Genomic DNA, 22,873 nt, shown 5'->3' on the forward strand with positions numbered 1-22,873 from the left:
AGATTTTCTTAGAATCTATCAATAATCTTTGCAGACTTTTTGTATTACATCCCATGTTACTTGTCCTTTCTTTTTTGGGATGTACTATGTGATTTTCCTAAAGTGCCCTAATTTAATGATGTATCCTTCAAATGTATGGGATATTGGAATCTGTGATAGCAAAGTTTGCTTAATGTTTAGTGGATTTTGGTTTTTGATAGTTGGAATTAGGGTTCATGTGTGTTGAATTGAGTGGAGCATGGAGTTATTCTTTGTGATGTTGTTGAGGTAGGGATATTTGCTTGTGCTTTGTTGTTTCTTCTTATTATTCTTCTCGTTATTGTTCTGTGCTTACATATATTTTATTCATTTCCAGGTGTGGGATGCAACCTCTGCAGACCCGAAGTTGTTGGTTAAAAATTAAAATGTGCATGCATGACTTGTGGAAATAGTGAACTTGTGGGATTTATAGAATAGGGTGTAGAAAGGTCAAGTTGATAGGGTTTCTCTTATGTGTATATATGTGGTTCTTGCAGGGGAGCTGCTGTGACAATCACGGAGACTGGACTTATATGTGTTTGGCAATGGGCACCCTTAAATGATTTCTTTGTTCATGTATTTGCTAGTGTCGGTGGGGGGTGTAGATATTTTTATGATATGGGGAAATTTAATTTTTTTAGTTTTATAACAGAGTACCTTTGCATGATATATGTTGGGGATTTGTTTACATTTGAGTTGCTAATTAATCTGCTTTGAATTTACAGATGACTTTCCATTGTGCTTAATGCTCGGGCTGAATTCCTCTTAAATTTGAAAGTTTTTTACTCTTGCAGAATTATCATTCTATTTTGCTAGTGCAATTACTTGTCTCATTATTGGGTATTCTTTTTTGCAGGGCAAGCATGGTATTGAGAAACAGCCATTTCAGCTTCCTGAGTCTAGTTTCTACTTGGGGTTTGTAGGAAGAAACTGTGGGAAGCAGCTCATTTTCTGATAGGTTCTTTTGGGCTTATTTGGTTTCTTTTGCTTTTGGTTTTACTTGTGTGGTGGGGGTTACTCCTCAAAGTCCAGACTTTAAAGTAGTTCTCTTCTCATGCATATAGCCTCAAAGATTGTGTCACTGTTCCACTGAACTCTTTCTGATTCTTGACGCAAAAGATTGGAACTCTAGCTAGTGTTAGAGTTGGGTAACCTTTCTTTACAACTCTCCCTCTCTCTCTCTCTCTCTCTCGGCCTTCCTTCTTTTTTTACTTTTTATTTTTATTTTTGATTGGTTTTTGCTGATACCAACTAATAAAAAAAAGAAACAAAATAAGAAAAAGAACAAGAAAGAAAAAAAGGAAAAGACCCAAACTTGGCATGAGTTAAGCCTAATTAGGCATTATTGCATGTAATTAATTACTAGTACTCTATACATACAGCTTTGTGGATTTGATATATGGCTCTTGGGTTTTGTTGGGGTTTACACAAAGAGTGGCTTTTGTGGCATATTTCCATCTTGATATTAGGCATATTTCTTCATTGTGGGTTTTTAGAGTCTTACCATTATTGACAACGTAAACATGATTTTCAGCTTCAATATTTTACTAGATTTTCTGTAATATATTCTGATGGATTCCTCAGATTTTTCAGTTAAATTTTGTAGGTGATTTTGTTGTTGGTAGTTAATGTGTAGTTGTTCATTACAATAATCAACTTTCTTTTTCTTTTTAATTTTTTCTTTGATCTCTCACTCTCTTACATATTTATTCCCATTCTTTGCAAAAATTAAGAGAGATACTTGTTGTCTACTGTTTTGGTGGCTTCTTTGATCTCTCACTCTCTTACATATTTATTCCCATGCTGTTTCCCTGCTATATACCAAAATAATTCAGTGACTCCCTACCTCTTATTTGATCTTTTGATCCATTGGAATATAAAAAAACCGGACAGTATGCTTCTTTCCTATATATATATATATATAGTTATAGCTTTTGTTAATTATTATTCTAATTTAGAAATCTGTCATGTTTATGATTTGGAATTAAGATTGTGTAATTTTTAGTGCCCGTTTGGATATGTGTTTTCATGGAACGCTACCGGTAAATTTTTTTTCTTCTCCCTTTCTTATTAAGCATTAAATGTGATTTAAGTTTGGGTATTGTGGGTGGATTGGTTTTGATATTTAGGAATTTTGTTTTTCTTTTCATTTGTGGTCGAGATTCTCTACTTCATTCCCTGTAGAGTTTTGACTACCCAATTGAACTTTTTCATTGAATTTGCTTCTTGGTTGACGTTTTTTGCTTTGAATGATGTTGGATTAATCTGGATGAACTACTTTTTTCTTTCAAGTTAATTGTGATAAGGGGCCAAGTTTATTCCTTAATATTTCTTTGTTCAAGCATGAATTATTTTGCCTTCCTAATTCGGTGTTGTCATTTTAATAAAAGCTATGTGTAAACCTTGACATTGAGTTGGGTTCTGTGCCAATCTAATTTGTAACATGTTAATTTTATAGAATTACCTGCACTGTTAACTAACAAGGGAAAAAAAGACAAATTATAATAGTTAACTTTGGACTTTGTTTTAACTTCTCTTCCCAATTTTTTTTCTTATGGTGATTTTTATCTTCTATTTGAGTTCATAACATTAGGAACTTGACACATGCATGTTTACTTTGGTTGTGAGGCATAGATTCCGTTTCATTGAAACAGTAAAATGTAGGGAGATATTTTCTAATACAAATATGATACATGATGGTGTGGTCGTGGCAGTTGAGCTTTCTAGAGTGGTTGCAGGTGCTCCACAGCTTATTACCATTGGAGCAGTTGAGACTGGTGGAAATAACAAAGATTCTCATTATTTATACATATGTCCACTTGCTTTTGCCTTAGCTCTCATAGTAAGCTAAAATATTTCTTTTCATATACATATTTGTCATTAGCATAGATATTTTGTGCTATTTTGATGGTCGGTTCTTGGAAACTATTTCAAAATTGGGTTGCCTTGTAACCGTATCTTCTAATCTGTGCTGGTTTTTTTTATTTATAGTGGTTTTCAAATTGCCTATTTATTTTCCTAATTATTTTTTTTTCCATCTTCAATGACATTATTCTATCTGCCCTTTTTTTCTCAATTTATTTATATATGTGCAGGATTAGGAGGGAGACCTTACAAATTTGAAATAACAAGGCATGGACTTATTCAATATATATTGCCATTTTGTAAATTTTTTGTTCAATCTCTGAAGGAAGCTAGAAGCTTGAGTGGTTTTTTTACCATTGGTTAGCATTATAAGCTATGAGAGGTTTTATCTGCATTTTCTGTTTTCTTTTTTTTTTTTTTTGGATTTTTTCACTAGTTAATTGGTATGTTTTTCTTGATCTTTATAGTTCCACACTCACTTAGCATATAGTAACTTTTATTTCTAGAGTTCTCTTCTTTTAATCTAAAACCATACAACGAATTGACACCCTTAATCTGTAGAATGGGCTTTGTTGGACTTTCTTGTTCTAGATGATTTTGGTGCCTCTGTGGTACCAAGTAAGAGAGAATTTGTTTTAAACTAGACAAATCATATATTTCAAAGCAATCATGTCAATACATTCCTTTTCTTCTTCTTTCTTTTTCTTAGATATTCTTTGTTGTGGCTTCTTCTTTCTTTCCATTTTGGGGTATGTCCTTAAATGATTATAAATTGCTATGATCCAGAGTTTAAAGTTCAAAGGTGTTCATTAATCCCAAACACAATATAATTTAACTTATGTAAGTAGTACTATGAGGAGAAGGAACAAATAAGTAAAAAATTGACTTCATGATAGATCCTTGATATCCTATTCATGGGGTTTTGCTTTCTTTTGAAATTTTCTAACAAATTTGTTACCTAACAATTTAATGGTATATAAGGTAATGGGAGACTGATATAGCAGCCTTTTGGGCATTCATTACCCCTGTTAGATTTTCTTTTATTCTCCCATTCTTTGTCACACGATCTTAATTTGCCTTGCACTATTTGGTTCTATAATAACATTTTGCTCATAATTTCTTTGCTTGTTATGACACTTCTACTATTTCCTTTAATTTTCACCATGGTGGTTAGCGGGGTTCTTGTTAGTCTTCTTTATTAATCTCTCTCTTATTGGTTCAGAGTAAGGACACACTGGATTCCAGATCTCGCTGTGCTAACACTACAAATCGTGGTGGTAGGGGAGGTGCAGACCGCTATGTTGGATGTGGTGGTTCAAGCCAATTATTTGGATGTCACTGAGCAACTTCCAGGATTTATTTTGTTCGAAATCTCTATGCAACCATGTCAAACGTGCACTATCATTTTTCATTTTTTGTCAGAGCCTGGTGGTTTATATGGTAAACCTGCATACAACAAGGAAAATGGGACACATGCTTATGCAGTCTCCTCATCTTAGTCATTCAGCATGGCAGGGAATCACGTGTTGATGACCTACCTCATACAGGTTCTTACTATTAAAAACCTTAAGTTGATATCTGTTTTTAAGAGGAGCAGCGATGCAATTAATTGCTATGAGTTGCAATGCTCAGTTTTTTTTTTTTTTCTTTTTTTTGGGGGAGGGGGGGAGGGGGAGGCATTACCCCCCCCAACTTATTTTTGCATACAACACCAATTAATCATGTTTGTATTACCTTTTATTTATTTATTTATTTTATATTTTTAACTTTGTACAACTGTCCAATAAAAGAAATACCTTTGTTGGAACTTTCCCCTTCCATTCTGATCTCCAACCAGTTAACTCCTATGCTTAAAGCTTTATACTAAGATTTCACCTCAATTTTTTTGATTCTTTGAAAAAGGTCATATCATTCTATTCAAGCCCATCTCATTAATCTTTATTGAATATAACAAACGGAGAAAGCTGTCAATAGATCAGGCTCTTAATCGTGTAGTGGTAATAGGGAGATTATTATGAAGTTAATTATCAGTCATTGGGGCTTCTTTATTTTGCTATATATTAAACAATTGAAGGAATAAGAGTTTCAATGGTATATCTCCACACTTATACTATTGTCTCTAACATAGCATTCGACATAAATTGAAAACCAAAGCCCTCAGTTAATTCATTTCCATAAGCTAACTATGTGGGAGTTGCACGTCTTTGCAAATCAACATTGATTCCATCTGTCCCCTTATTTTTGTCCTCACAGCCTCTAAAGCAGATCACTCTTCATGACTTATCTGTAAAATCCATTAGAACTTGTTTGAAGACTCCATGGTTTTGAACACCCAATCCACCTAATTGCGGGGGGAACAACCCTTCTCTGAGCTTATCAAACAGAACCTCTGTAGGTGGGTGGATTGGGGGTTTTGATATTTAGGGATTTTGTTTTTGCTTTTGAATGATGTATTAATCCATATGAACTACTTTTTTGCTATACAGGACACAATCTCATTCAAGGTATTGTATCAATTCCTTAATGTTTTCAAGTTCTGTTTTTTATTGGAATTGCTTTTGTAGATTTTGCAGGTTAGCTTTTCCTTTGATTTATTTTCTGGGTGTTGTTCACTTCTATATTTTCTAGGTTTCCGGTTCTGTAATGGGCATGATAACCCAACCCATCTTTAAACGCAGGAAATTTTCCCTCAAGAAAGTGGTTTTCCTTTTCCTTACCACAAAAACAGACATTCATTTCAAGAAAATGGGTTCAAAGATTTTCAATGAAAATCTGATCCTCTCTCTCTTCAAATTCATCTTCTACGTTTCTCTGATTTGAAGTGAAGCGAGGATAGGAAGGAAGTTATAATTATGGCTGCGGAAACTCTACTACTCTCCAATGGTGCCGTTGCCAATGGAGATCTGTCCTCTAACCCTAACCCTAATCTTAACCCCACCAAGAAGTCTCGTGATACCGAACGGCGATGTCACCGCCGCCGTAAGCAGAAGAAGAACTCCAAGGCCTCCCAAGCCCCCTCCAGCGACGCTAATGACGATGATTCCAACCATCCTCAACAGGTTTTCTTTTTTTTTTTTTGGGTGTGATTTCGTTTGCATGGGATACTGGAATCTGTGGTAGCAAAGTTTGCTTAATGTTTAGTGGATTTTGGTTTTTGATAGTTGAAGTTAGGGTTTATGTGTGTTGAATTGAGTGGAGCATGGAGTTCTTTGTGATGTTGTTGAGGTAGGGATATTTGCTTGTGCTTTGTTGTTTCTTCTTATTATTCTTCTCGTTATTGTCCTGTGCTTCCATATATTTTATTCATTTCCAGGTGCGGGATGCAACCTCTGCAGACCCGAAGTTGTTGGTTAAAAATTAAAATGTGCATGCATACTTGTGGAAATAGTGAACTTTTGGGATTTATAGAATAGGGTGTAGAAAGATCAAGTTGATAAGGTTTCTCTTATATGTATATATTTGGTTCTTGCAGGGGAGCTGCTGTGACAATCACGGAGACTGGACTTATAGGTGTTTGGCAATGGGCACCCTTAAATGATTTCTTTGTTCATGTATTTGCTAGTGTGGGTGGGGGGCGTAGATATTTGTATGATGCCATATGTGGGGAAATTTAATTTTTTTAGTTTTATAACAGAGTAGCTTTGCATGATATATGTGGGATTTGTTTACATTTGAGTTGCTAATTAATCTGCTTTGAATTTACAGATGACTTTCCATTGTGCTTAATGCTCGGGCTGAATTCCTCTTAAATTTGAAAGTTTTTTACTCTTGCAGAATTGTCATTCTATTTTGCTAGTGCAATTACTTGTGTCTACTTTTTTTTAGGGCAAGCGTGGTATTGGGAAACAGCCATTTCAGCTTCCTGATTTTATTGCGGCAACAGGAATTGAGAAAATCACATGATTTTCTGAGATGAGGAATAATAAAATCATCTTTGTGTAGCTGTATGGCTACCTTTATCTTGTCAACAAATTTTCATTGTTGGGTGTTTTTGGCTTTATATTATTATTATTTTTTTCCTGTTACTTTTTTTCCCATCTCCATGGTCCTTGTAGCTGTTTTTTTATTGTTAATCTTGAAAATTCTCCTGCTGTTTTGAGTCTCAGCTATATCTTTTAATTTTTTTTTTCCTGGGTAAGTAATAAATACATTCAAACTGCACAAAAGAGCAGGGCCCTTGTACATGGCATGTATTCAAAAGATTCTCCCCAAAAAATCTGGTGAGGGGGTTTTTCATGCAGCCGCTGGCTGATGATGCCCGTCAGAGAGGAAGGCTTATGGGTTTTTTTGTGCTTTCATATGGTTTAGACTAATGGGTTTTTTTTTGGATTGTGATTTGTTTGAATTGAATTGCAAGTTTCTGTAGATTTGGTTCTTGTTTGTAATGGAAAACTTCTTTATGGATTTTCTTTGGTCTTGCTTTTTGGAATTTCCTGGTTCTTGAATGTTATTGATTTTTATTAACTAGACTTTTAAATTTTGTGTAATTTTGAATGCCTTTCTTGGTTTTTTATTCTAATTGGTGTGGAATATCCTTTCAAATGTATACGGACTTGAATTAATTTTCATCTTCCTGATGTTTTGGAAGATTTTTCTTTTAGTTTCTAAGTTTCTCCTCTGAAATTTGTCTCATGAAGTTTATTGATTAATATGATCGTTCTAAAATCTGATCCTCTCTCTCTCTCTCTCTCTTCCTGGATGCTCTAATTTATCCTTAAATAGAAAGTGGTTCTTCAACAACTGGGAAAAAAAAAAAAAACACTTTTCTTTGAAATTCAAGAAAAGGGTTTGAAGATTTTCTCGGGTAAGTGACTGCCAGATTTGAACTGCAACAAGATTTTCCTAGAGAGGGGGTTTTCCATGCTGCTACTGGCACGGAAGCCGAGGCTGTTGATTTAGACTAATGGGTTTCTTTTGTGCTTTCATATGGTTTAGACTAATGAGTTTTTTTTGTGCTTTCATAGGTGTGGTTTTTACTGATTTTGTTGCTAATTTTGAATTTTTTTAATATTCTATATACGTGAACATATTTTGGCACATACTAGTTATGACATAATTATCCAACATATGGTTTCTTTTGCACTATATATTGTTTTGCATGTGCTTGATCTGTTATGTTTGCACCTTGATGCTTTTGTGCCCTTGACTGCTAATTGTTCTGTTGGTTTCCTTCCAATTATTAGGTACTGGGATACAAGGCAGTCAAATCCTGTGAGTAATCAACAACTCCCTGACCACAGTTATTCTTTTACAGTGCGGCATCTCCTGATGGTTGTTTGCCCTGCAGTTCGCAATCTGATAGTTTTCAACTTGCTGAGCCCTCAGGTAACATTCTCATCTAATGAAATGAACCAATAATGATTTCTTGCATCTTTCTTTGACAATCAAATGCTTTATTGTTACAAAAAAAAACATTTTGTAAGTCTGGCAGTAATGTTTTGCACTCAAAGTTTGATCAAGTTTGAGAACATTTTTTGTCTACTTGTGATATGTGGATCTAGGCTTCTAGAATGTGATCATGTAAGGGTATCTGCACAGTATTAGGGGATATCAACTTCTAGCTTTAGCGTATTGGATAATCTTACTTTTGGTCTTTTCTGACCCTTCAAATTCAATTTGCTTTTGCTTTTAAGTGTTCCAATGAATCATTGATTCTTTTCCACGCCCTGTTCCCCAATGAATAATTGATTCTGTTTGCATGTGTTTGGACTTGATAGAAAACATGATAGGGTGGAGGGTCCTAGCTTCAAATTTGTATTTCCAAATTGTTATTATTATAAATTTATCAGCTGCTAATCGATTCACTGTATGTGACATCAACTTTGTGCTATTGTTAGCAAAACCATTTTTTTTTGAGATTGACTACTTCATTTATTTATTTTTTCCGAATAAATTTAGGGCAGTGATGATAGTCATTATTCAGTACTTTAGCATTTACTGCATTCTTTAAGCTGCTGTGAAAGCAAATTTTGGGTTGAAAACACGGGAAAAACCCAAGTGGTCTGTAGCTACTAGGAGAGATGCTCGCAAGTGCTGGAGCAAGAGAAATGCTTTCTATGCAGTATAGAGACCTTTTTGTATCAACACCCTAAAAGGTTGGATCATTTTTTTTTTCATAACCACCAGAAGTTGGATGCGGAGTATGACCATGACTCCTTAAATATTTTTTGTGGATGCTGTTTCATCCCCCCCACCCCTCTCCCGCTGCCGATTAATCTTATCTTGCTTGCAATTTTTATTTTCTGCTTTAACTATTATCCAGCTTCTGTGCAGACAAAGAACATTTTGTGAATTGTGTGTTTCTTTCATGATGGTTGCCTCTGTATTATTAATACATCTTGTGTTGGTTTCTGTTCTGTTACTAGATAGTGTAAAGCTCTAACAGTATTTTGCTTTTCAGATGCTTTAGCACATTCAGGAGTTCATTGAGTAATTTATATTTGATTTTGAAGTGATTTTTCTGGTTTAGCTGAATTATCAGATTTGACTGTGTTTCATTCAGTCCAGAGGACTGTTGGTTGAAATTCTTTAAATGTGAAGTACAAGTGTTTATTGTGCTGTATTTTTGCTTGGGTCAATATGGTGCACCTACATTCCTATGGATCCTGGTATATTCTGCAAGAGGGCTATTTCTTATTAAAGAGATTTTCTTAGAATCTATCTATTTGCAGACTTTTTGTATTCCATCCCAAGTTACTTGTGCTTTCTTTTTTGGGATGTACTATGTGATTTTCCCAAAGTAACCCTTATTTAATGATGTATGCTTCAAATGTATGGGATATTGGAATCTGTGATGGCAAAGTTTGCTTAATGTTTAGTGGATTTTGGTTTTTGATAGTTGAAGTTAGGGTTTGTGTGTTGAATTGAGTGGAGCATGGAGTTTTTTCTTTGTGATGTTGTTGAGGTAGGGATATTTGCTTGTGCTTTGTTGTTTCTTCTTATTATTCTTCTCGTTATTGTGCTTACATATATTTTATTCATTTCCAGGTGTGGGATGCAACCTCCGCAGACCCCAAGTTGTTGGTTAAAAATTAAAATGCGCATGCATGACTTGTGGAAATAGTGAACTTGTGGGATTTATAGAATAGGGTGTAGAAAGATCAAGCTGATAAGGTTTCTCTTATATGTATATATATTTGGTTCTTGCAGGGGAGCTGCTGTGACATCATGGAGACTGGACTTGTAGGTGTTTGGCAATGGGCACCCTTAAATGATTTCTTTGTTCATGTATTTGCTAGTGTGGGTGGGGGGTGTAGATATTTGTATGATGCCATATGTGGGGAAATTTAATTTTTTTAGTTTTATAACAGAGTAGCTTTGCATGATATTTGTTGGGGATTTGTTTACATTTGAGTTGCTAAGTAATCTGCTTTGAATTTACAGATAACTTTCCATTGTGCTTAATGCTCGGGCTCTCTTAAATTTGAAAGTTTTTACTCTTGCAGAATTATCATTCTATTTTGCTAGTGCAATTACTTGTGTCTACTTTTTTGCAGGGCAAGCGTGGTATTGAAAAACAGCCATTTCAGCTTCCCGAGTCTGTGGTTTCTGCTTGGGGTTTGTAGGCAGAAACTGTGAGAAGCAGCTCATTTTTTGATAGGTTCTTTTGGGTTTATTTGGTTTCTTTTGCTTTTGGTTTTACTTGTGGTGGGGGTTACTCCTCAAAGTCCAGACTTTAAGTAGTTCTCTTCTCATGCATATAGCCTCAAAGGTTGTGTCACTGTTCAAAGGTGTTCAATAATTTAACTTATGTAAGTAGTACTATGAGGAGAAAGAACAAGGGAAGTAAATAATTGACTTCATGACAAATCCTTGATATCCTATGCATGGGGTTTTGCTTTCTTTTGAAATTTTCTAACAAATTTGTTACCTAACAAATTTTATGGTATATAAGGGAATGGGAGACTGATATAGCAGCCTTTTGGGCATTCATAAATTTTCTTTTATTCTTCCATTCTCTCACACAATCTTAATTTGCCTTGCACTATTTGGTTCTATAACATTTTGCTCATAATGTCTTTGGTTGTTATGACAGTTCTACTATTTCCTTAGTTTTCACCGTGGTGGTTAGCGTGGTTCTTGTTAGTCTTATTTGTTAATCTTTCTCTTATTGCTTCAAAGGACACACTGGATTCCAGATCTCGCTGTGCTAACACTACAAATCGTGGTGGTAGGGGTGGTGCAGACCGCTATGTTGGACGTGGTGGTTCAAGCCAATTATTTGGATGTCACTGAGCAACTTCCAGGATCTATTTTTGTTCAAAATCTCTGTGCAACCATGTTAAATGTGCACTCATCATTTTTCATTTTTTTTGTCAGAGCCTGGTGGTTTATATGTTAAACCTGCATACAAGAATGAAAATAGGACACATGCTTATGCAGTCTCCTCATCTTAGTCATTCAGCATGGTAGGGAATCACAAGTGTCGACGACCTACCTCATACAGGTTCTTACTATTAAAAACCTTAAGTTGATATCTGTTTTTGGTTTGAAAATTGAGGAGTAGCAATGCGATTAATTGCTACGAGTTGCGATGCTCGGTTTTTTTTTTTTTTAAGGGGGGGAGGGGTAGGCATTAAAATTTTCATTAAAAAAAAAAATGAAAAGGGCTTTTTCCTGGTATGTGGGATGGACCAGATCAATGCAACCACCCCCCCTTCTTCCCCAACACCCTAAGAAAAAGGAAGAGAGAGTGAATTGGTAAGATCTAGAGTTTTAAAGGTGATTTACAGTCTCCCCACTTATTTTTGCATACAATACCAATTAATCATGTTTGTATTACCTATTATTTATTTATTTAATATTTTTAAATTTGTACAACTGTCCAATAAAAGAAATACCTTTGTAGGAACTTTCACCTTCCATTCTGATCTCCAACCAGTTAACTCCTATGCTCTTCATTGTAAAGCTTTATACTAAAGATTTTACCTCAATTTTTTTGATTCTTTTAAAAAGGTCATATCATTCTATTCAAGCCCATCTCATTAATCTTTATTGAATATAACAAACGGAGAAAGCTGTCAATAGATCAGGCTCTTAATCGTGTAATGGTAACAGGGAGATCATTATGAAGTTAATTATCAGTCATTGTGGCTTCTTTATTTTTCCTTATATTAAACAATTGAAGGAATAAGAGTTTCAATGGTATATCTCAACACTTATACTATTGTCTCTAACATAGCATTCGACATAAATTGAAAACCAAAGCCCTCAGTTAATTCATTTCCATAAGCTAACTATGTGGAAGTTGCATGTCTTTGCAAATCAACATCGATTCCATCTGTCCCCTTATTTTTGTCCTCACAGCCTCTAAAGCAGATCACTCTCCATGACTCTGTAAAATCCATCAGAACTTGTTTGAAGACTCCATGCTTTTGAACGCCAAATCAACCTAATTGCGGGGGGAACAAACCTTCTCTGAGCTTATCAAACGGAACCTCTGTAGGTGGGTGGATTGGGGGTTTTGATATTTAGGGATTTCGTTTTTGCTTTGAATGATGTATTAATCCATATAAACTACTTTTTTGCTATATGGGACACAATCTCATTCAAGGTATTGTATCAATTCCTTGATGTTTTCAAGTTCTTTTTTTTATTGGAATTGCTTTTGTAGATTTTGCATGGTAGCTTTTCCTTTGATTTATTTTCTGGGTTTCCAGTTCTGTAATGGGCATGAGATTTTACAATCAAAATTTCCCTATGGATTACTTTGTTCTAATGCATTCATCTTTTTAGTATACTAGTTAGTTAATGTGAAAAAATTGTTTGTGAAGTTGAGGAATTACTTCTAGGCTAGTTGCTGCATATATCAGAATTCATTTTGGATAACCTTAAGTGTGAAACAGATGGAAGAGGTTAATAAAGCTCATCAATATTGTCATCCCAGTTAGCACATTGTTATGGTCATTTGTGTGGATCCTTTAGAGGTGATAACCTTATGTTGGGCCTTCTGTATATTTTTGGATAACGTTATTGTGAAACAGATGGAAGAGGATAATAAAACTCATCAGTATTGTCATCCCAGTTGACACATTTTTATGGCCATTTGTGTGGATGCTTTAGAGGCGCTAACCTTATGTTGAGCCATGTATTTTATCATTTAACTTTTAATATGCTAGTTTCTGTTATCCTCTTTCTCAGAAACATTTATTGTACATTGTTTTACTCCTACTTTATAGATTTTTGTGCATGTTAACATGCCATTCTTTTGGGGCCAATTCTTGATGCTCATTTGTTTCTAGCATTTTCTGATTGTTGAACATTGTCTTGATGAATTTTCTTTACACAACTTTCTACACCTTAGTTAAATCCAGTCAAATGGCACTTGACGTGTAAATAAACCATTGTAGACTTGCATCAAATTTATTTTGTGGACTAAATACAGAAAGTATGCAAGATATGAGGTAGCAATATACTAAGTACCTTTTTTATCTTTAAATTTTTATTAAGTTTCTGATGGGCTGGACATTATTTAAAATTTTGTATGCAAAGAATGGAGGGAATGTCAATGAGGGAGGACTGTTCTTTTATTTATTTATTGAGCAGTATTAGTTGGGCAGCTTCATATTCTGCTTCTTTGTTGGTTCTGTTGAATGTTATTGGTTCATTATTTAATATTTCTTTATGATGCCCTAGTCTATCAGATTTTATGTTATGTTAGCCCTCTGTTGATGTTCAGTTGAGACTGGTGGAAATAGCTCACATGGTAAGCAAGACAATTTCTTGTCATATACATATATGTCATTAGCATAGATATTTTGTGCAATTTTGATGATCGTTTCTTGGAAACTATTTCAAAATTGGGTTCCATATCTTATAATCTGTGCTGGCTCTTTTATTTATAGTGGTGTTCAAATTACCTATTTATTTTCCTAATTATTTTTTCTCCATCTTCTATGACATTATTTTTTCTGCCCTTTTCTTTTTTCAATTTATTTATAAATGTGCAGGATTAGAAGAGAGACCTTACAAATTTGAAATAACAGGGCATGGACTTATTCAATCTATATTGCCACTGTGGAAATTGTTTGTTCAATCTCTGAAGGAAGCTAGAAGCTTGAGTGGTTTATTTAGCATCTGAGCTATGCGGTTAGCATAATAAGCTATGATAGGTTTTATCTGTTTTTGGATTTTTTTTTTTTACTGGTTAATTGGTACATTTTTCTTGATCTTTATGGTTCCACACTCACTTTGCTTATAGTAACTTTTATTTCCAGAATTTTCTTCTTTGACTATAAAACCATACAACAAATTGACACCCTTAATTTGTAGAATGGGATTTGTTGGACTTTCTTGTTCTAGATGATTTTGGTGCCTCTATGGTACCAAGTAAGAGAGAATTTGTTTTAAACTAGACAAATCATATTTTCCAAAGAAAGCATGTCAATACATTCCTTTTCTTCTTCTTTCTTTTTCTCAGATATTCAACCCTCAACTCTCTAAAGTGAAATTATTGGGCTATGCTGATATGAAATTATCTCTTGATATATATTATTTTTGCGCCCACATTCACCCATGCCCATTTAGGCTGTTGTCATTGTCTTCCTATGAATTGATTGTTTAGCAACTTTTTGAGTACTAATGACACATGATGCTTCTTGAACTTGAAAGAAAATCAAAGCCAATCTACCCGTGTTTTACTTTATACTTGTGCTGCATTAGAATAAAACTCCTTAAAGGCATGGACCTTTCAAGCTACACTGCTATGTGTTAATAGTCTTTTCAATCTTTGAAGGAAGCCAGAAGCTCTAGCATTTGATTTATTGTCTGAGTTATGTGCTTTGTGTAAGCTAAGCAGGTTTGATCCGTGTTACCTAATATAGAATTCTGAACTATTTTTTTTTTTTTTTCAATTTATTTATAAATATGCAGGATTAGAAGGGAACTCCTTACAAATTTGAAATAACAGGGCATGCACTTACACAATCTATGTTGCCACTGTGTAAATTGTTTGTTCAATCTCTGGAGGAAGCTAGAAGCTTGAGTGGTTTATTTACCATCTGAGCTATGCGGTTAGCATAAGCTATGACAGGTTTTATCTGCATTTTCTGTTTTCATTATTTATGAATTTCTTTACTAGTTGATTGGTTTATTTTATTTTATTTTAATCTCTACAGTTTTAAATTTTCACTTAGCATAGAGTAGTTATTATTTCTAGACTATTTTTCTATGACTCTAAAACCATACAAAAAATTGACACCATTAAGCTGTGGTATGGGCCATGTTGTGCTTTCTTGTTTTAGATGATTTTAGAGCCTGTGTGGTACCAAGTAAAAGAGAATTTGGTTTAAACCAAAAAAAAAAATCATATTTTTAAAAGCAATCACAACTAGTTTGAATTCAATCTTTTTATATTTTGATCTCGAAATATACTCAAGAGATGTATTGAGGAAGAATTTTCCATAACCGTACATAGATGGAAATAATTTACTTTTGTGACTTCAATTCTTGTGTACTTGATACTTCTGAAGTTTGTTCCTCTCTCTTTCTTGATGGTCTTTTCCAGCCCTTTGATCTGTTGTATTGCCTTGGGCATCAATCAATATGTCGGGATATATCTCCAGACATTGATGTTTTGCAGGGTCTTCTCTTGCAGCCTGCAGGATCTGTACCCTTCTTTTGTGCTCTTTGATTTTCATTTTTGTTTTTAAAATTTTCAGAATATTGTTTCTTAGCAATATTTGTGTTCCAAAATTTTATCTTGATTCAGAAGTTGCTAGGAGGAACTATGTGTTACCTCCAGCAACTCAAAAATTCTTGCTTGCCATATAGGAATGTAGAGAACAATCTATTCTTTGGACCTATACCTGCAAAATTGCTGAGTGTTCTAAATTTTAGGTGCTGTGGAATTTTTTTTTCTGCCTTTCGTATATATATATATATATAGATGGATTGCCTTTTAACATGGATTTGGTTCTGCCGTGTATGCCAAGTCCTGGAACTAGTTATGTTATTGCTTCTCTCACAGTCTCTCTTTAATTAATACAGAACTCAATACTTCTTTCTTTCTTTATTTTTGATTTTTTCCATTTCTTTTTGGATATTAAGCTAGTCTGCAATGGTATTGTTTTACCTAACTAGGGATTAGTAATGCAGCCATAAGATCTACTATTGAAGACCATAGAAGAGATCATGAGTAATCCCATAAACTGATACTTAATTCCAAAACCTGGATGACTATTTTTTCATTGACTGTATGGAATTGTCAGGGGACACAATAGTATATTACTATTGTAGTATAATAAGTAATAACTGCTTGATATCACCTGTTTCTGTATTAAAGTCTAATTGTATGTCTCATAGTTAAATTTGGATGCCTGAGGTCGATCTTATCAGCAAATATTATGCTACCTAATTTAAACTCCCCTTCTTCTTTTAGTAACCATAGCATCTATAGTGCATAAAATATGGAAATCCATTAAATACAACAGTTATTCCATCACCTCCATCTGTAGCTCCTCTTGCAGCCGCACCACACTATGAAAAAGCCCTTCGGAAACCAGCATTGGACCTTCTGCCCCCGAAATATCAAAGTCTACTGGAGCTGGAAAGTGTTCACAACCAAGAGGGTGACTTGAATTGCAATTATAGGGGCTTCCATACTTTTGCATTGGTGCATGTTTAGATGCGTGAAAGGAAGGCAAGAGAAAGAGAATGCTAAGAGGCATGATATTGGTGTACCTGTATGGCCTCTAGAGAAAAGCCTAAATACAGTAAATCGCCAAAGCCAAATTCTCCAATGGAGAAAGGTATATCTTTTATTGTCCATTTATATCTTCAAACTTGTTAAAATTTCCTTATCTCTTACATTCTGGTCTACTTTAAAATTGTCTTATTGAATATCGTTAGCTGCACCAAGAGGGAGAGTTGCGAAACCACCAGATAGTTATGTTGAAGACAATGGAAGAACAGGTGTATTTCCAAAGGTTCAGAATGCACAGGAGGTAGATGTGAAATTACACCTGCAGATTCACTGCCCACGAAGTATCATGATTCAGACATGAGCAGCATGGATATGGAGTTCTTGCCACCACCACCTCCTTTTTTTTCCTTTTGAGAAGGTCTCTGTGGAACCAATGGTACCTTTCAATGTAACTACAAGTAGACATCCTTCTAAGAGTCCAAATGTAAGTTCTGCAAAAGCTTTTACTGTTGCGTTGCTTTAGGAGTATACAAATAGCCTTTCTCATGAGCTAACTGATGGAAAGGTATGATTCTTTTAGCTTAATAAGAAATAATTACCAGGATGACCACATGGCTGTTTGATTGTGTGGCTTCTACTTTGGAAATAGTCTCATGTATGTTTATAATTGCTGTCTTTTTTTTCTCCATCATTGTCATCCTCATTAGGAAAATTAGTTTTGAAGTCTTAATCAAATTTGCCTCCAAGTGTGAAAATAAATTACAATTACTTTTCCCGAGTTTCAAGTAAAGTGGATACGTTTTGTGTTAATCAACGTTCAAGTTTTCCTTCAAAAGTCCTTTTAAACGTAGTATATCTTGTATTTCAACTTTCTTCTTCTTCTCTCTCTCTTTCATTGGCCCTATTGTCTAGTACCACATTATGATTTGAGATCCTAATAGAATGAAGGAGATTTAAAGAAATTAACAGCAACTTCCTTGATCTGATTAACAGAATCAATCATATTTCCATTCCATCAGTATACAGCTAATAGAATTCTGAGCATTCCTTACATTAGCCATTTTGTGAAAGTATGCAGTATTTTGATCCTGAGTATTTATCCACAAACTCCTCAATTTCTGCCTCAGAAAGCCTCCTAAGCATTTTTTGACATATAATAATGCAACAACTCCTTTTCTATTTTCAGGAGCCTAGGCATTCCTGGACAACTGAGAAGACCTTTTTGAACCTTTTCCATGTCCTACCTACAAATTCCACAATTGCTGTCTCAGAAAAGCATCAGCATTTTCTATTGACATATAATAATGCAACAGCTCCATTTCCATTTTAAGGAGCCTAGGCATTCCTGGATAACTGAGAAGACCTTTTTGAACCTTTTCCAAGTCCTCCCTAACCAGTTAGAATCTCAGACTCATGCTCCTAAAATTTTCCTTATTGAACTTCCTAGACGCCATTTTTACTGCTCTGATCCATTTTTGTTCTTACTACATAGGAACTAATGCACTCTTTGTTTATTATTTGATCTTTCCATTTTGGGGTATGTTCTTAAATGATTATAACTTGCTCTGATCCAGAGTTTAAAGTTGAAAGGTGTGCATTATTCCCAAATGCAATATAATTTGCATTTAAACTTATGTAAGTTGTACTACGAGGAAAAAGAACAGAGGAAGTAAATAATTGACTTCATGACAGATCCCTGATATCTTTTTGTGCCATTGATACAGCCATGGTAATTTTTACATAAGAATTTGTAGACATAATTCCAGAAGAATGTGTAGTATTTCTATTTGATCTAGGTTTTTTTGTTATATTATAGATCTATAATGTGATTCTCCATTTGATATCCTTTCTTGCATTGAATTATATATTTTGTTTATCTCATTGTGAGCATTTAATTATCTGATTGTCTTGCATTGATAACTAGTAACTAATTATGATGTCATTTATTTATGGGATTCAAATTTTCTTTAAGCTTTTAAGCCTGTGAAATTTTCTGTGAAAGCATGAATCCATGAGCTGTTGGACTTATCTTTTTAATTGCATCAGGCACTCTTGGAGTCCTTGGGGGCTAATGGATGCTGTAGCAGAAAAGAATGTGGCTTTATTGACTGCAAGAGCTGGTTCGAGGTATCTGCAATTCCATCAATATGTTGTGTTTTAGTTGCCCTTTAATATCCTGCTGGTGAGTTTTGGTCATTAATGTGTTTCAATTGCCCTTTAATATTCTGTTGGTGAGTTTTGGTCATTAATATAGAAATGCTAGAGTCATAGCTTATATAACAAGCCCAGTTACCTTCTTGGAGTTTTAGATCTGTTTTTAAAGATTTTGATAGTTATTTATTTTGAAAACTTAAAATTATACACACACACACACACACACACACACACACTTATACACAGGTATAAAATACTAGAAAGCACCGTTATGGTAACGGGTATAGGTATGGGTACAATAAAATGACACAGCAATTTTTGAAAAATTAGCACTTACCTAAGAAGCACGGGTATGGGTACAACACTGGTAAAACGTATCAAATGAAATGTCTATGCTTCCTAAATAAAATACCTATATATAGATACACACATTACACACATGCATATATAAATTAAATTATTTGCCATATTCTTATTGTGTTGTGTCCTAATTTTTCTAGAATTGCCATATTGCTGAGAGAGAGTTCACAAAATTACAGTTGACCCCAAAACCTCTCAAAATTATTTTTTTTACCTCCAATTTTTTTTTTCAAATTCCATTTTTTACCCCACAACTTTTCCAAATTACAATTTGACCCAAACTTTTTTTAAATTATAATTTGATCCTCAAGGTTTTTAAAAATTACAAAAAACCCTTTAAAGTTCAAAATTTGCACAAAAGTCCACAAGGTTATAAGAATCACCATTCCATTACTAAATTTCAAAATAAAAGGGAATTTCCTTCGAGCACAATAAAATTGCCAAATGACATTCTTCTCACACTTTCTAAGCATTTAACCTTTGTATCCCTTTATTGTTTCTTTGTATTTTTTTTTGCATGAGAAAAATGTGTTGAAAGGAAAAAGTGCTAATCAAACTTTTTATGCTATGGCTTGGAATGAGGTTAGTTGTATTTAATTCAAGAATGCAATTTACTTTCCTAGCCAATGTCATTCAACCACATGCATAGCTATACTCTTTAATGTTATTTTCTACCATAAATTGCTAACATGCTTGTGCGTTTCACATATCATCTCCTAGGGCAGACTATTTGTGCTCAAATGCTCACATATTCATGCATCATTTGTCATCACTTAGGAAATATGATATTGCTTGCTCACATGTTCATGCATCTCACATGCCCATGCATTCATATCATATGTCCTCACTCAGGATTTATATTCTATGCTCACATGTCCATGCTCCTTGTAACTCACATGCTTTGATGATCCCATGCTCGTATGTTTTGGTGATTGCATGCTACAATGCTCAAGTGTTTGACAAATGTGCTTGAATGCGGAGGTGATTGGATGATGGAAGCTATGTGTATTTGGTTGCTTAAATGTTCATATGCTTGTATGCTCTAATACTCACATGTTTGTACACTTATTCTTAAATGCTCACATGTTCAATTAAGCGAAACTACTTCATAAGACGTAGTCATTAATTCTCATTCAGCATCAACCCTTTCCTCGTATCCACATGTGCCCACACTTGGATGACGATGTATATATGCTTAGAGGTTGATGTGCTCATGTAGTTGGATGCTCGTGCATTCATATGCTTTGATAATTGTGCTGAAATGATAATGTGATTGGACAGTAAGATATATATTTAATTGGATGCTTAAATGTTCATGCGCTTGTATGGTCACTTGTTTTGTTGATCACATGCTCACATGTCTACTTTGATGGCCTCATGTTCCTATGTTCACATGCTTTAATGATTACATGCTCCTATGTTCTCTTGCTTCGATGATCATATGCTCACATGTCTACATGTTTCGATGATCATATGCTCTCATTCTCACATCATCACATTCTTGGATGCTTACATGTTTAATTGCTCACACGTTCACATGCTTTGACTATCACATGCTCCTATGTTCACATGCCTTGATAATCACATGCTCCTAGGGTCAAATTCTTTGATAATCACATTCTCCTATGGTCAAATGCTTTGATAATCATATGCTCTGTACTTACATGCTTTGATGATCTCAAGCTCATATGCTTCAATAATCACAAGCTCCCATGCTCACTCGCAATAATATTTACAAGTTTGATATCCACACGCTTGGATGATCACATGCTCCTAGACTTACATGCTTTGATGATGCTATGCTCATTTGCTTCGATGATCACAAGTTCTGATGCTCACTCACATTAATATTTAGATGTTTGATATACACACACATGAGCTAAAGTGCACTTGGATGATGATTTGTCTATATATTTGGATGCTTAAGTAAACTTGCAGTTGGATGTTCTTGTGCTCAAATGCTTTATGGATTGTGATTGGAAGCTAAAGTAATTGGGCGGGCGACAAGAGGTATGTGTACTTGGTTGCATAAATGCTCACATGCTTTTCTGCTCTCATGCTCACATGCTTGTACACTCTCATTCTTAAATTCTTACATGTTCAATTAAGTGTAACTCCTTCATAAGAATTATTTATTAATTCTCAATAAGTATCAACCCTTTTTTTGTATCTATATGTGCCCACACTTGGATGACGATATATCTATATGCTTGGAGGCTGATTTTCACTTGCTTTGATGATTACATGCTTCTATGTTCTTATGCTTTGATGATGGTATACTTACATATCTACATGCTTTGATAATCATATGATTCCACACTCACATGCTTGATTGATGACATGCTTGGATGCTTACATATTTGATTGCTCATACCTTCACATGTCTTGATAATCACCTACTCTCAAGGTTAAACGTTTTGATAATGACCTTCTCCTATACTCACATTCTTTGATGATCTCGTGATCGTATGCTTTGATGATTGCATGCTCCAATGCTCAAATGCATCGATATTCACATGTTTAATATCCACACACGTGCACACACTTAGATGATAATATGTCTATTTGCTTGGAGGCTTAAGTGAACAAGCAGTTGGACGTTTGTGTGCCCAAATATTTGACAAAAATGCTTGAATGTGAAGGTGATATGACAATAAGAGGTATGTGTACTTGGTTGCTTAAATGCTTGTATGCTTGTATGCTTGTATGCTAGCATGCTTGTATACTCTAATGTTCACATGCGTGTACACTCATTCTGAAATGCGCACATATTCAATTAAGTGTAACTACTTCATAAGGTGTATCCATTAATTTTCATTCACCATCAACCCTTTCTTTGTATCCAAATGTGCCCACAATTGGATGAAGATGTCTATATTCTTAGAGGTTGATGTGCTTATGTAGTTGGAAGCTCGTGCACTCACATGCTTTGATGATAGTGTTGAAATGCTAATGTGATTGAATGGTAAAATATATATTTATTTGGATAGTTAAATGTTCATGTGCTTGTATGATCACATGTTCACGTCTACTTTGATGGCCATATGTTCCTATGTTCACATGCTTTAATGATTACATGCTCTTAGGTTCTCATGGTTTGATGATTGTATGCTCACATGTCAACATGCTTCGATGCTCACATGATCACATGCTTGATTGATCGCATGCTTGGATGCTTATATGTTTAATTGCTCATACGTTCACATACTTTGACTATCACATGCCTTGATAATCACATGCTTCTAGGGTTAAATTCTGTGATAATCACATTCTCCCATGGTCAAATGCTTTGATAATCACATGCCCCAATACTCACATGCATTAATGATTACATGCTCAAATGGCTACATGCTTTGATGATCATATGCTCACATGATCAGATGCTTGATTGATCGCATGCTTGGATGTTCACACGTTTGATTACTCATACATTCACATGCTCCCATGTTCACATGTCGATAATCACTTGCTCCTATGGTCAAATGCTTTAATAATCACATGCTCCAATACTCACATGTTTTGATGATCCCATGCTCATATGCTTCGATTATCACATGCTCCCATCCTCACTCGTAATAATATTTACAAGTTTGATATCCACACACATTAGCATGCATTTGGATGATGATTTTTCTATATGCTTGGACTCTTAAGTGAACATGTAGTTGGACATTCTTGTCCTCAAATGCTTTGAGTATTATGCTTGAATGCTATAGTGATTGGGCAGTAAAAGGTATGTGTACTTGGCTGTTTAAATGCTTATATGCTTGTCTGCTCGTATGCTCAGATGCTTGTACACTCTCATTCTTAAATGCTCATATGTTCAATTATGTA

This window comes from Quercus suber, unplaced genomic scaffold (genome assembly GCF_002906115.3).
Source record: "Quercus suber isolate HL8 unplaced genomic scaffold, Cork oak 2.0 scaffold_896, whole genome shotgun sequence".
NCBI classification, from domain to species: domain Eukaryota; kingdom Viridiplantae; phylum Streptophyta; class Magnoliopsida; order Fagales; family Fagaceae; genus Quercus; species Quercus suber.